Source organism: Bactrocera oleae, chromosome X, assembly GCF_042242935.1.
Source record: "Bactrocera oleae isolate idBacOlea1 chromosome X, idBacOlea1, whole genome shotgun sequence".
NCBI lineage: Eukaryota > Metazoa > Arthropoda > Insecta > Diptera > Tephritidae > Bactrocera > Bactrocera oleae.
Window position 1 is genome coordinate 30,075,963 of NC_091541.1, and position 15,565 is coordinate 30,091,527.

Sequence of the window (15,565 nt, forward strand, 5' to 3'; positions counted from 1 at the left end):
TAAAATTGCACTATTTGCAAGCGTTGTTCAGGCGTGAGTCTATTCATGATGAATTGCCAAGCCAAATTGAGAATAAATCACTTGACAGCTGTTAAATCGGTCGCCATCTTGAACAGTAATGCCAACTTAAAGTTGTATACCTCGAAAAAAACACCCGATTGAACCTAATACTGTTACCGCTCTACGAAACAAAAATTTGTTACCCTGGATTTGTTAGCAAATTTTGATGTTTTTAGATGTTCCGATTACTAATTTTTTCATAAAAGTAGTTAATTTAGTTCGTATATTTTCATCAATTATCGGATTGTTGGTGAAATAATTAATTTTTTCCAGTCATAATTAGGATTCTGCGGACTTTTTCGTGTATACAAACATCACGTGGTGCCCACACTCGGGCAACCACTATTTACTAAAAATTTGTGAAAAATGTGCGGAAGGTTTTAAGATTTTACCAAAAATTAAACGTGGCGATATCTAGACATACAGTCTACAAGTATCCTGTTTTACTCAATTAGAAACAATGATGTCGCCTAATACCTAGGTACCAGTAACAGGTGAAACATCTACACCAAAGTTATTTTCTCAAAATGAACTTAGTGATTTAACACGTGATCAAGTTAGGAATGATAAAACAATTTGTCAAAGCCTTGGGCGTGGAAGGATATTGTTTTAATTACATTGGTAGAAAATATCCGAAGCTTAGTATGGAAAAGTTGAAAAGAGAAATATATTAAATACAGCAATTAATAAAGGATAGAAATTTTATAAAAGTTATGACTGCTCTGGAAAGTGGATCGTGGAAAAGTTTTGTATTGATAGTCGAAAATTTCTTAGGTAACCATATAATACTAAATCATGAAGAAATTGTGCAAAATACAAGTATGCTGACAAATTTTCAGACTCTAGGAGCAAATATGAGTATCAAGTTAAAATATTTCCAAATCTTCTCGATACATTTTCGGATAATTTAGGAAATTATAGTAAGAAAAAGGAGAATGGTTCCATCAGGATCTTAAAGTGAGGGAAGAAAGGTGCGAGGTTGATGGGTTCGGGGATATAACATATGTTTTCGACATTTACCGCTCTATTTACTTCGATGTATCCTTACACAAAGCTGACATTATTCATCTAATTTTTTTCATATTTTCTTATTTTTGTAATGTAAAGCGAAAAAGAGATTTCAAAATAAACGAGAGCAAATCTTACAAAGAGCAAATCTTCCTGAACTGTGGGCTCAAATTTATCCAAGAATAATCTTATATCTACGGCAACAAAACTACCATAGATCAATGTTATATATCTAAAATTCATACACATAATTTTTGTTGTTTCGAAGTCGGGCTCCTGGCAGTTCCGCAGAACTCTGTGCTTATATCGTATTCAAATCAGAAATGCTACTTATTTTTTAAAGAAATCAATATTTAAAACAAATTTTCCTGGAAACCTCCTATTAATACTTAAATTTTTGTATATTTGATATTAACTGTATTTGTCTTTATTAATTTTGACTTTTAAGTGAGTAAATTATAGTCGGGCTCCTGGCAGTTCCGCAGAACTCTGTGCTTATATCGTATTCAAATCAGAAATGCTACTTATTTTTTAAAGAAATCAATATTTAAAACAAATTTTCCTGGAAACCTCCTATTAATACTTAAATTTTTGTATATTTGATATTAACTGTATTTGTCTTTATTAATTTTGACTTTTAATTTTCTCATTCAACAGAAGCTTTCATTGAAAACAATGGGAAGTTATAAATCAATTTATTGGCGATTAATTACTTATTGGGTAATAACATACATTAATTGCTCTATTGTATGGGAAAATTAAAAAACAGTTAGGGATAAAATTGCGAAAATTCTCTTTAATACATGAATTACATTTAACAGAAATCGTTCTTGTAATTTGTTCTTCATTTGACAGGCTGTAAATATTACACGAAATTATATTTGACGAAATTATAAATGAATTACAATAAAATTTGGTATTTTATTAAATTATATTATAGGTCATAGACTCACTTTTTATTACTATATTTTACTTCTCGTCAGATAAAATTGTATCAATTTCATCTTTCAATGAGATATATGTGATATAAACACAACTGAGAAAGCTAAATTTAATAGTTATAACGAGTTGATGTGAAAACGTCAATTAGAGGATCGCAATTCATTATTTTAGGGGTATAAGGTTTGGACCAAATTCTAGACCAATTTCACTTATATTCCCACACAATTTTTAAAAAAAACCTGTTCATTTAATTTTATTAAAGTGTCACACATTTTATCAGGTGGAAAGTCAAAAATTATCATATAGGCTATATTGGCTGTGTGAGTTAATTTTAACATTGCTGAGGCATACTCATATTTTTAAGCAATTTTATAAATATTTAACGACATATTCGGCATAAGGTTTGCTAGAATAACAAAAATCAATATTTGTAGTTTTTCGAAGTTAGGGTAATACGTAGACTAAATTAATATATTTTCGGCATCAAACTATAGTATATCCATATACACATTGTCTGATGGCATAAGGCTAACCGGGAGTTTTAAAATCTTATATTCAGTTCTAATATACTATATATATTAGGGTTGTATTGATCCAATTTTATCTATTTCTGGCAATACAACATACTATTAACAAAATAATATGCTCCCTGAGTTTCATTAAGGCACCTCATATACCACCACCAACATAGGTATATGGAGTAAAATCAACCAGATGTTTGAAAATTCTATGATTAGTTATATGGAGGCTAGGGCAAGTTTTCACCTGACTTTATCTTTTTCAAGCACATAGATACACAATTATTAAAAAAATATGGTCTCCCATTTTTATTGAGATAACTTCGATATTGGCTTATATATGCGCTATAAAGTCATTCGGAAGTTTGAAAATCTTTATGTTAGGTATATGGGGACTAGGGGAAATATTGACTTGATTTTAAAAAAATTTTGAGATTCAGACATACTATTAATAGCAAAGGATTCTCTCCGAATTTCAATTACATATATGGTCAAGTAAAAAGTTCATTTTTTATTGATTTTTCAAAAGATGATAACTTTGTGTACATTTGTTTGCAGTTCGAAGGCTGCATCCCTGTTGGCAAAAAACTCGGAGAGCCAATTTTCACAGGCATTTCTTGAGGCCAACTTCTCACCATTAAGCGTGTTCGCCATGGACAAGAAAGAAAGTGATTACCCTTGGTACCAGGTCCGGACTATAAGGTGGATGCATTAGGATCTCCCATCCGAGCTCCTGGAGCTTCTGGCACGTCACCAAAGACGTGTGTGGTCTGGCGTTGTCCTGATGGAACACAATTCGACCTCTGTTGATCAAAGATGGCCTCTTCTGGATGAGTGCTGCCTTCAAGCGGTCCAGTTGTTGGCAGTAGAGGGCCGAATTGAGCGTTTGGCCATAGGGGAGCAGCTCGAAGTAGATGATTCCTTACCAATCCCACCAAACACACAACAAAACCTTCCTGGCCGTCACGACAGTTTGCGCTCGATGTTGTCGTAAGTGACCCATTTTTCATCGCCAGTCACAATCCGCTTCAGAAACGGGTCGATTTTGTTGCGATTCAGCAGCGATTCGCAGATAGAAATTTGGTCCATCATGTTTTTTTGCGTTAGTTCGTGTAGCACCCAAATATCGAGCTTCTTTTTGAATCCAAGGTTATGCAAATGGTTCCAATCGGTTCCAAACGGTTTTCTGGCTTATCTTTAGTTCCTCAGCAATTAAATAAGTGCTCACGTGGCGGTCTGCTTCCACTATTTCCATGATTTTATTTTCGACGACAGGCCTTCCGACGCGTGGTGCATCTTTGACATCGAAATTACCGGAACGGAACCTAGTAAACCACTTTTGTGCTACTCGTTTGTGTACAGCATCGGGCCCATAAACTGAATTAATTTATTCTGCCGCTTTTGCTGCTTTTTCACCTTGATCGAAGAAAAATTGTAAAATATAGCGAATTTTCTCTTTGCTGGTGTTCATCTTTGACGAGCGCTCACAACGTACTGAGTCAATCAATCAAAAAACTGAACCGCATGTTCCCATCCTTAATGTAATTCGTTGTGCCAAATTTGAGACTGTTTCTTAATTTACGGCTTAGTTATGCCACTTAATATGTTTTCGATTAATGGCGTTTTGTGGGCGTTCGCCCATCTACGAACTTGTCCTTATTTTTTGCCACGGAACATGTATACCAAGTTTCCTCAAGATATCTTAATTTTTACTCACGTTACAGCTTGCGCAGACAGACGGACGGATGGCTTGACAGACAGTCACCCGGATTTCAACTCGTCTCTTCATCCTGATCATTTATGTATATAACCCTGTACTTAATTCGATTAGTTTTAGGTGATACAAACAACCGTTAAGTGAACAAAACTATTATACTCTGTAGCAACATGTTGCAAAAGTATAATAAAAAGATTGTAAATTGTTTTTTGGACTGCTTCTCCAGTCGACATAATAAATTTTTATACTCTAAAATAATTTAGGTAAATATAAAGGATAACCAGGAAAACTACACAAATGGATTCCCAAATGTGTGATAGTCCGTCCGCCATTTGTGTTCGCGAAACTTGATACTAGTCTCCTTTGGAACTGTGAGGACGTTGGTTATATATTGGTATTGCCACGCCCCCAAAATTTCGTCAATTGAAAAAAGAATATTGCTACAAGTATATCAAGGTTAGAAATTTAGGGAATAGCATTATTCAAATGTTAGAATTGTGAAAAACTAATCACTGTCCTTTTCAATTCGCTATAGTGTACACGCGTTTCTTTGAGTCTACTGTAATATGTAAACAACATTTATTTTTATTACTATTATAATATTTTACTTAGCTGCAGTGAAAATTATATATATTAAAATCATCCTTATATGAGATACATATCAAATAAACTATACAGAAGAGGATAAATTCAATATTTTGAGTTGATGTGGAAAACGCTAACCATAAGATCGGAATTGATTATATTAAGGATATTATTGGATCAAGCTCTAAACCAATTCCATTCATATTCAGCGTTAAATCACATAATTTTTAGAAAACTTGTCCACTGAAATTCATTAATATATCACACATTTTGACCAACATAAACGGTCTAATGTCATGTGGAAAGTCCGGAATCACTATATAAGGTGTGGTCGTACGAGGTGTGTTCAAAAATAACGGTGATTTTGGTTTTTAAAAAAAAAAATGTATGATCAGTCGTCTACCTTACGTTGTCGCCTTCAAAATAGTCCAGTATTGGGATAGCGTTTAGCTCTTTCAGCGCTTTTCATGTATCTAATGAAACGGTGGCCCTTAAGGTTCGCTTTATTTTTTCAGGATTATAAAAATTTCTTCTTCAGTTTTTAATATATCCGAATTTAATTTAATATATATTTAACAATGACAGTGTAAATAAAGAAAATTGGAAACCAATCGTCTGTGCAAAAAACCCTGTGTTGCTTCAAAATATCTAAATTTTTACTCAAGTTACAGTTTGCATAGACAGGCGGACGGACTGACAGACAGGCAGTCACCCGGATTTCAACTCGTTTCGTCATCCTGATCATTTATATACACATAACCCTATATCTATCTCGATCAGTTTTAGGTGTTACAAACAACCGTAAGGTGAACAAAACTATTATACTCTATAGCAACATGTTGCAAGAAAACATATATACATACTTATATACATAGCTATAGCATCATACATTATCTATATACATATGTATGTATATATGTACATACCATATGTTGGTTTTCAAAATTGATAATTTATGGCTTACTTACCTTTTTATATCAATTTGTTGGTAATATTATTGTTATAATTTTTACTGTAGCTGTACATTATGTTATATCTTTCAGCCATTTGATACTCGATTATTGACCAGAGATCAAATATGTAAGTTATTTGTGTATTATCAGTACTGTTTGAGAAATTATCGTCATATCAGCACTACTGTGCCGACACAGACATATTGTATATTACTTATATATGTTTTCAATACATACCCATATGTATTGTACATACACAAAGTACATGTATGTTGATATATAAGTTGTCGTCAAAGGAACAAAATCTATTGAACGCGGCATTTAATTTCGCGAGGGTTACTCGTATATTCGCTGTCACCCAGTTTTGAACTTTAAATTTATCATATTCAAAGGTAAAACGAATATTTTAGCCTGATATCTACGTAAACGCGAGATATGAGCTAAAATACATTACTGTCTCAATCTGCGAACATCAGTTTTTTTATATTTGCCCAGTACCTTATGTACTTATGAAGTCGTTTGATTTTATATACATATTTTTTTACATAGAGTTTTTAACAAATGCGTGTAAATAAATAGTTTTGTTTAAATAAGATTTCACTTAATTTATAATAACCACTTCGTTAGCTAGATGTATTATAGTTGCCGTAAAGCATAAGAATATTTAATTAATTTAGAGCAAAGTACATAAAACATATTATTTTGAGCAAGCCTAGTCACAATATCCACTAAAACCTACGCTGGCATAGTTAAAGATATTAAATATTGTTTTTAAATTATGCCGTTTTGTTGAAAATTTTTCCTTTGGCTCAATTAACATCTTTTCACTGCAAATAATATAAAATGAAACCTATAAACTTTAATATATATAGAGAAAGAACTTATTTCGTGTACTTAGTATCATATCTGCTTTGACTGTTTTAAGTGTCTTATACCGCCCGTAACAACAGTAATTCCTAAGCACCGTTTCATATATTTATATGGCTATAAGTTCACGTATACTGCAAACATTTCAGAATTAGAAATTAATAATTATATGTCCGTGTTGAACATGTACGCAAATACTAATGCTAAATAAAAATCATAAAAAATACAAAATAATCCGAAGCAAACACAAGTAAAAAGTACCAGAGAAAAAGCAAAAAACACAAACTCATCCACCACAGCAAAATACAAAATTAAATAAGCATGAAAATATATATAGGAGCACATTGGAGGGGAGAATTTCATTACTTCAGCCATCGTCGGTTCAGTATTACAAGAAAAATATGTGAATGTTTTCAAATCTCACCTTTAGCATTCAAAAACAACTATCTGTGCAGAGTATCTATCTGTATAAAATATTTATGAACATTGGCGTCCGCATACTAGCACAATTGAACGCACGCCCGGTGAACTATATTAGAAGCCTGCCAACACCATCACAAATATTTTATCTAAGAATACAACTATCATCACAGCCACAAAGAGCACAGCATAGCAAAATATCATTGTTAGAAATGAATTAATTAGTGCAAATATAGTACTGGTTAGTCAGGGCTAAAAACAAAATTTATTTAAACCTTTGAATTAACTCGCACATAATTGAAGTTATGAATATGGTATATACTTTACATACATTATGTACAAATAAGTGTGGTGTTTGTGATTCAATCTCCGATCTGTTTTAAAAGCTCACTTTTGTAAATGTAATATGTATTTCAGTTCTGCTGGAAGTATCGGCATCGTTTGTCTATTTGAACTGTTAGTTTAAACGGATCCCTCAAAAATATAATGTAAAAGGTGTAAAGTATTGGTATCGGTTGTCTATTTAAATTGTTAGTTTGTACGGATCCCTAAAAGGAATAATGTAAATGTGTGCGAAAATGCCAAAGTACAGTCGAAGTCTAACATCCAGAAGACCACGTAAATGTCTGACGAGATCTTAAAAAATAATTATTCACGCAAAAACAATTCTCGCGTCTACAAAGATTGAATATATGGAATTGAATTATGACTGCCGCAAAGAAAAACGCAATTATCACACGTCGCTATATAGAATGAAACTCTATAAACATGAAAGTGAGGTTTGCACCAAACATGGGTGATATAACTTAAAAAATAAAATTGCATGTTTTTGTTTTGAAATAATGCTGTTTTGTCGTTGAGGCAATAAATCCTATTACATCTACATACAATAAAAACAATAATATACGTAATCCTACTTGGTCATTTCGTATGTATGTTACGAGGTGTGTTCAAAAAACCGCTGGTTTTGAGAGTCCAACTGACACAACTTTTCATTATAGATGTGTTTTAATGAGCTTGGCGATTTTCGTTTGTTAAAAGAAATGGGTCGAAGTTCGAGATTTCTTAGCCAAAAACAATACTGTAACGATGCCCCAGCCTTTTTTCCTATTTCCAAAAATAAAGAGAGCCGTCGTTCTACAAGCATAGATGACGTTAAAAGCGCGTCTCTTTAAGAGCTCGTACACTTAAGCTCTAATCCCGAGTCATCGTCGAGACTGCTATAAAACAAATGGCATAGAAATACGCCGCTAAGGTAAGTACGTAGGTTGCCTTGCATATTTCGAAATTTGGCAACCCTAGTGTTGCAATATGGCAACTCACAACTTTATTGTAAAATTTGACATTTCTGATTGGTGTTTCTAAATCCAAAATATCCGCAGGTAGTTCCTCCTATCGTGTAAATCGAAGCTGATGTTCATTGAGTTCAATATTTTTTTTAGCTTAATGCAACGTGATGCGCCTGGCTGAGTAGCATTTGCAAATATGGATGATTGCTCTAAGGCACTACCAAAGTTTATTGTTTTCGATGTCATAATGTCCATCGCCAGGCTTGAAATCGGTCTCGGAGTCTAAATTAACATTGTTCTCCGGCTTAAAATTGGGATCGGCAATGCCATCATCGTCTCCTTCAAACCCGTCCTCACTGTCCTTAAAATTCATCAATTCCTCAAAGATGTGCTCATTTGTGAAGCTGCGGATTCCATTCTTTTAAAGTAAAGCAGAAACCAAGCATAAGCAGTTTTAATTACCCTTGTAACTCAATGTTACAGGAATGACACAAACATTAATTTTGTATCTGTATCATAATATGGACACTTTTTTTTCTTAGTCAATGCAAAATATACACAAAAATCAACTTAACTGTACCTCAAACAAACAGTTTTTTTTAACTGAATGGTTATTTTTGATGAAATTCGTAAAGAATGCATAACTTTACCAAACTTGAAATTGAAATAACGTTTTAGGCAGAATGTCACGTGTTAAAAAAATAAATAACCTGCTATTGTATAAAACGCTTCGTACTAGTGATATCACATCAAGTAAAAATTAACAAACTTCTTTTTTCACCGTATTGCGTGCTCGGAAGGGATTTGTAACATACATATACATGCTATATAGAGATAATATTAAACATTTTAAGTTTGACTCTTAATTAAAACAAGTCAGGAAGGGCTAATTTCGGATGTAACCGAACATTTTATACTCTCGCATAGTCAAATGGTATACTCGCAATTTTTAAATCGTTCATGTGTTTTTTTGTATACGCTTATAATTGATTTTATATAAAATGAATTACAACTGTATTGAGGACTATGAAAAGAAAGGAAATCGTTTTTTGACAATGAATAACATTTTTTATTTATTTTATCGATATTATTATACATGTTTAGCTAAAAAATATTAATTTCTATCATATATTTATACAATAATGTCTTATTAAATAAAAAATTATACATACAAATACAATTTTCTTAATTAGATTATTTAAATATTTTTCTTAAAATTGTCTTAAAAACTATTGTCAAAATTGCTATATCATTCTTTAGAAGTAGAGACACAAATACTGTCATGATAGCTGTGTACTGTCTTAAAAGTAATTGCATTAACACGGGAAGGATCTATGTTTGAAAATTAGCACATTTTGATTGCATAACTCAAAAGTAAGGACTTTCTGAAGCTTTACAATTAAGTGTCTGACAGAGAAAGCTGAATTTCTGTACAGAACTAAAATATAATTATTGAAACATTCAAACAAGACCGCTTTTAAAACTTTGCGGCCTGAATAAATTCTCTTTACAGCCTTTAGTTCTATAGAGCTAGCAATACTATCATTTGCATATATTACAAGTATAAAGCCTCGTTTATTTCTGTTGCTTGTTTCCGTGCTATCTATCCTCAGCTCGGTAATTGGAGTAAATCCTGGTATATCAAAATTATCGCAAGGATAACTCCAAGTTTCTACAAAACATAAAATATCTGAAGATAGCATCAAATAGTCCCTTTTTATATCATTAATGTGAGCATGAAGACTCTGAACAGTATGGAATAATATTTCATGTCTTGATGTTCGGGAAATCATAAAATTGAAACTTGTTGTCAGAGCTTTATTTGTGTTCAATTCCCTCAGTTCCCTAAATACGGGATCCGATTTGTTAGGAGGAATAAAATTTCCTATGATAAATAGACCTTCTGCAGTTGAAGATCGACTGCAAGCGACATATATTGAAGCTCTAGGCATTCTGGGTCGAGTATGTACTACAAATTTATTATATGTGGTACCCTGACTTTTATGAATAGTTATTCCCTCAGTCGAAACAACTAAAAACTAATTTATTTCAATTGAAAGTTGTTCATTTATTTAACATTGAAAAGATTTTAGAAATTTTTCAATTGGTGTCCAAAAACTTTCTAGAGGATGTGGCCTTTTTGATCGTGCTATCAAACCAACAGAAGGTTTAAAAAATTTAATCCACAGAATTGTTGGCTGCCCCATTAACCAAGCCATCACACGTGTTTATGTTCACTGTAATCATATATTTAGCGGAGGTTTTTAGTGTCAATTCATAGGGCAGTCCCTGCATTTCAGAAGTTTTGAAAAGTTTAACTCTGACCAAAATATTCTCATTTTCAATTATACCAATTCCTTTAACTGAGTATTTTGCAGTGGAAAGGATAGCTTCAGTTGGGATTCGACTGAGCTTAAGAGCATTGAAATTATTTGTCTCTTGATGGGACCAAAATAAATGTATGGCATCGTCGGGAACTTCCTCGAAATTAACTACTCGAGTTTCAATGTGATATGTCCTCATTTGTCATAGAACCAGATGCCATATGGCTTAATGGACTTGCAAAGGCCTGATCCTCCTGTTGTCTTGTTATCTTTGTTATTTCCAAATATTTAAATAACTTCTACAAAGGGGAACTAACTAAAGTGCTGTATGTATCATTGGAATTAGGAGAGAATATCCACCTATCTCCAGCAGGTGAGAGTTGCTTCAAATCACCAAACACTATGATCGGTATACCACCGAAGAGGCTGTCTGTTTTGAAAATTTGTTTTAATCTCGCATCAACAGAGCCAAACATACGAGCACCTACCATCGATATTTCATCAATTATGATTAATTTTAAATCGTAAGTCTGGAATACAATGAATTAACTGTGTAATTGCTAAGTGGCCTCAACTCTCTATTCAATTGATTAACAGCTAAAGAGAATATTGAGTTAAGGGTCATTCCACCTATTCCGAATGCTGCTTTAGAAGAATTGTAACGATGATTAAGAGCTTGATATATTGCAGATATCAAACGACTCTTTCCTACACCTGCACCGCCGCCAATGAACTCAAAAATTGGCGATTTGTTTTTAGGTGGTGCACCAAATGTGTGAAATAGGTTCTTTGCTTAGTATTTAGACTTTGAACTAAAGAAAATAATTCCTCTATTGGAATTAAAGGGGGTAGCTTAATAAGTCTAATATTGCAATCAGATTCAGTGAGATTATCTGTTGAATCTTTTCCATGCAAGTCCAGCAAATTTATATTTGGGTTTATTTCTGGAAGTGTCAACACTCTGAACTCATTTTCCACGACAGGTAGTTTATTTTGAACACCTTCCTCTAAGTCTATTTCATTATAAAGACTTTCAAGAACATTTTCAAGTTCTCTTTGCTCAGAAACATCATAAAGTCTGCTCATTATCGTTTTCAATGAGATATTGCTGTTCATTCCGAAATGAATATTAAAGCATTACCATTTCGCGGAAATAATCAACTCTGGCCAAATCTGGGTTAAACCTTCTATATCGAATAATACAAGGTTTGGTACGTTTCTTAACAAAAAGGCTACCGTCTTTAAGAGGCATGACAATCCCGTTTTCTGGTTAATTATCGTCTTCCCTCTCTTCTTCTTCATGATCACTGTCTTGTGCTCTTCTACTAAATTTTAAATATTTATACATAGATGCAAAATCAGCTAAACAAAGAGTTTTTAACTGATCGGATCTTTGAACATAACGATCTAAAATACGGGCTACGAATATTTCAGTCGAACCTGACGGAAGGCTCTGAAGTTCCGCTCTAGGTTTCACCATTCGAACACGTTCCACAGGTCGAGAGGTATTTATAAATATTTTTGCATTTCTTGCTTCCGAAAGATGGAGCCTAATGCAGCAACATACTGCTTCTTTTGCAGATATTTCTGTGCCTGATATGAATTTGTGACCTATATGTTTAAGTTTTTGCTTAACAGTTAATTTACAGCATTTACTTCTGATATAGCTTCATTTAAGTTAGACTTGTTAATATAATTAATTATATATAACGATTATATGCGTTAATAAAACGATCCTGTAATTTTCCTTTTAGAATAATATTGGTTTTTGATAAACTTGATCTAAGGGCTAACAAATAGTCATCAAGAGACATATTTATTCTACTATCAGGCATTCTACTATCAGACAGGAAACCTCTTAAATTATAAATGTCTTCTGTACTTGTAGTCATATTTGAATTTAAAACGTTTTGAATTTTGAAAAATTTTTCTTGTGTCTTTCTGAATTTTGACTTGTTTCTGTAAGAGGTAACATTATTTGCTTTGAAGGCATTGGTGGATGTGGTATACAAAAACGACAAAACTGTTGTCCTCTTTTTTCCCTAGTACAAGACCGACTGTGGTTATGCTTTTGATAACCCAAATAATTTTCTAAGTGGCTGACCGAACCATCTGAAGAAATATAATTGTCAATAAGGGTAATGACATCAGGGAATGTCTGTCAGGGAATGCGGGGAACCTCTCTCCAGTAGAAATTTGTGACAAAATGCTTGTCAAAAATGCCGGTATTATCTTTAAAAAGCTTAAGAATTTGTCGATAGCGGTAGTCAAAATATCTAGCACAAGTAACCGCGTCTGACCGAATTAAGCGATATCTATCTTGGGTTGTTAAGCTGTTGGCTTCCTCTTCCGAAATATCTTTAGAATCAACAGTTTTAGAGAGGATGACCAAAAGCTCAACCCACTGAGATTCTGCAGGCGATAAAGTGATAAAGAAGGTTGGAAGCCCAAATTGGCGAATCATAGCGATTGCCTTTTTCTTCTCAGGATCCCAGTGCGCAGGAGAGGATCTAACGCCTTTCAAAACCTTGTAATCATCATCGTGTTTAATCAAGTTTTGAACAAAGTTTTCGCTTAATGACAACTCTTCTGAATTATTATCTTGATTTATGTCAATTGGTTTTTGTCCTTCACCTGGACCTTGGTATACATAGATGTCACAATATTGTTAACAGAAATTGGTATAATAACAACAGCACCTTTGAGAGAACTCTGACCTTGATATCCTAATGGACGGATTGTCATAAAAGGAAATCTAGGCATTATGAGACGTTCATCAATTGGGGTTAAATCTTTCACACAATCCGGTATTTCAGGAGAGTCTAGACCGTTAGCATAACATATTATTTTTAACAATCGCATTTTTGCAAGTAGCACAAAAATTGTAATTTCCATCTTCCGAAGGAAATTTTTGCATTAAAAAGAAGGCGGATGCAGCGTTCGGGTAACCTTGCGCAATAGTTTCGAAATTTCATTTGCGAACTTGGTGTGAAAACCAGAATCCGCCGCAGCAAATACATATTTCAGTGGGGTTGTTATTTATATTTTGGAAATAAATGGTTTTGAAATCTGTTAAATTGCAACTATAATCAGTTTCTATAACATTATTTTCTCTCGTTAATCGGATTCGTTGGGACTGCCTTTCGTTTCTTCCCTTATCCCATATTGGATATAATAACATTGTCAGTTGAAATGATAGATTTGTATTTCATCGCGGACGAAAATTTGGAAATCCTGCGTTTGGAGTTGACGAAATCATAAAACGATTTTGGATTACTTACACTATTCTTTTTTACTTTATTTAAGTAATTATTATAACACTTTTTGTTTAGGTCGACGCAATACAGAATATTTAGAATAGTCGACAAGTGAACCGGTTTTTTTTTAAATGTTTAAAGGCTCCAGTTTTTCTGTTTTTCAATTTATGTAACTCTTTCGAAGACCACGGACTTCTACTTTTACTTTTATTAACAATTACTATTGGAACATACTTTCCAAATAATTTCGTAGTAATGTTATTAAAATGAGAGACACTCAATTCAATATCACCATTATAATTAGGCCATGTTATTGTAGAAAGTTCTGTATTTAACTTTTTAAAATTAGCTTTTGCAAAGTTGAACCGAGTACGGAAGAACGAAGTTTGATAATTATTATCGCGTACATTGCTTATGATTTCGACAGATATTTCCAAAGCAAGATGATACGAGTCCTCTGGTAGAACAAGAGAATTACTCTGAATAACGGAACACTTTGAAGAGGTATCAATGTATACTAAATGTAAGCATTTACCAAATTTATTCGGAATCAAATTAATTTGGTTCAGACCCAACTCGGACATTTTTTCGAAAAACTCATGAAAACATGGCCGATTGCAAATCGGTACGATATAGTCATCGAAAGCTTTCCACGAAGCACACGGTAAATTGAAATCTCCTAATGCGATTATTGAATCTGCATTACTTGCTATCGAAGTATCACTATTTATTAAAGAAGCATGCTGCATTTATACAGATAAGTCCGAATGGTGAGTATATAAGACAGGGTTAAATAAATAAAGCAACTATTAACATAGACTCTAATACATTTAAATTCAAATGAGTCGGTTCCTGGAACAAGAACATCTTCAGATGGGATAGAGGAATGTACGGCAAATAGAACACCTCCTCCGATTCTGTTCAGGCGATCACATCTAAATATTTGAAATTCGCTGTTTAAAATCTCATTATCAAAAATGTGAGGTTTTAACCATGTTTCTGTAAATCCAATTATATGGAAATTAAAATTGGAACTGTTTAAATACAAGCCGGTTAATTTGCATTAAGACCTCTAACATTTTGATAGTAAATGCTTATCAATTATTTTATTATGTTGACATAGATACATGCGCCTCAACTACGACAAAATGTTCTGCTGTATTAATTTCCTACTTTGTCTGTAGCAATCGCTAAGAGTAGATGTGTTTTAATGAGCTTGGTGAATTTTGTCTATTAGAAGCTCACACTTCGTTGCTTGTTCATGAATTCTTTCCAAAAACACTAGTGTCACGATGCCCTAGAATCCATTTTTGCCAGACATGGCTTCGTGTGACTTTTTCCAATTTCCAAATATAAAGAGAACCTTAAAGGGCCCTCGTTTTACAAGTTAGATGAAAATTCTTGGCCAAAAACAATACTTTCACGATGCCCTAGCATCCATATTCACCAGACAAGGCTCTGTGTGACTTTTTCCAACTTCCAAATGTAAAGAAAACCTTAAAGGACCGTCATTACAAGCTGGATGAAAATCGCGGAAAAAGGCTATCCCTAAAATCGAGTTTGAGAAGTATTTCGAAAAAAAGTTTTTCTTGGTTAGAAAGGAACATGCGCAAAGTTTAAGATCT

At 33.2% G+C, this 15,565-nt stretch overlaps 1 protein-coding gene and 1 long non-coding RNA gene across 6 annotated transcripts in view; one reads left to right on the forward strand and one right to left on the reverse strand.

Annotated features, from left to right (window-relative positions):
• RhoGAP102A (Rho GTPase activating protein at 102A) overlaps positions 1-6,819 on the reverse strand; it is a 61,699-nt gene extending 54,880 nt beyond the window's left edge. For 4 of the 5 annotated variants that reach the window (XM_070112702.1, XM_070112701.1, XM_070112700.1 and 1 more), the window contains exons 1-2: positions 6,678-6,819; positions 6,021-6,610 (exon numbers count right to left, since the gene is read on the reverse strand). The gene's annotated coding sequence lies outside the window, so the exon portion shown is untranslated. The other variant, XM_014239531.3, reaches the window with a different exon arrangement.
• LOC118681734 (uncharacterized) lies at positions 6,816-8,949 on the forward strand. The gene is made up of 3 exons (XR_004977459.2): positions 6,816-8,014; positions 8,072-8,325; positions 8,453-8,949. It is a non-coding gene; the product is annotated as an uncharacterized lncRNA (long non-coding RNA).
• Positions 8,950-15,565: the final 6,616 nt, after the last annotated feature.